Genomic DNA, 785 nt, shown 5'->3' with positions numbered 1-785 from the left:
ATTGCAAAAACCCTTTTGCTACATTATTATTGGTAGAAAATACTCCAACATCTATTGGAACATGAACCTCCAGTTCTAATATTAGTTGATGCAGAGGATGCCATCAATTTGCTCAAAGTCAACAATTTATGGAGAGTAATATAATCTCTTTGCCCAACAGTTATAGCTTACGACACTGATGCAATTCATCATCTATCACCTCTTTGAAAATCTACCCAACTAAAATAAAGATATGTGAGAGCTATAGTACACTAGTTTGTATTATCACGTCGAATAATTTTCTCCATCTTAATTCGTGTAATGATGATATCCGTCTTATATTAATTAAGGCCCTGTTTGGTACTAATTTAAATCAAAGTTAAACAATCAATTTTAACTACATATTTAATGGATTTCATAACTTTTCAACCACACATTTCAAAAGCTGTTATCAAAATTTACTAAAAATTTAATTTTAATCTCTACCAAATAGTGGCTCAAAATATTTCTTCGTTCCTTGTATATGTAATAATCATAATATTTACAAACAAGTTGTGTGTACAGAAAACTGTTTTATAGAACTGTTACTGAACTCTCACAGTAGAGAGGATGGATGACTTTTTTGACATTTTTTATTATTATATGAGCCACTCATGTGAATTGTCTGATTGAATTCTGTGAAACAATTTTTTGTATAAAAAACTTTACCGTAATATTTAGGACCATGCTATTCATATCCGGACGTTTACACGCCCGATTATACAGCCCCATCTTCCCCCCCCCCCCCCCCCCCCCCCGCGGGCCCC

This window comes from Olea europaea, unplaced genomic scaffold, assembly GCF_002742605.1.
Source record: "Olea europaea var. sylvestris unplaced genomic scaffold, O_europaea_v1 scaffold1066, whole genome shotgun sequence".
Taxonomy (NCBI): Eukaryota; Viridiplantae; Streptophyta; class Magnoliopsida; order Lamiales; family Oleaceae; genus Olea; species Olea europaea.
This window is presented reverse-complemented; position numbering follows the sequence as displayed.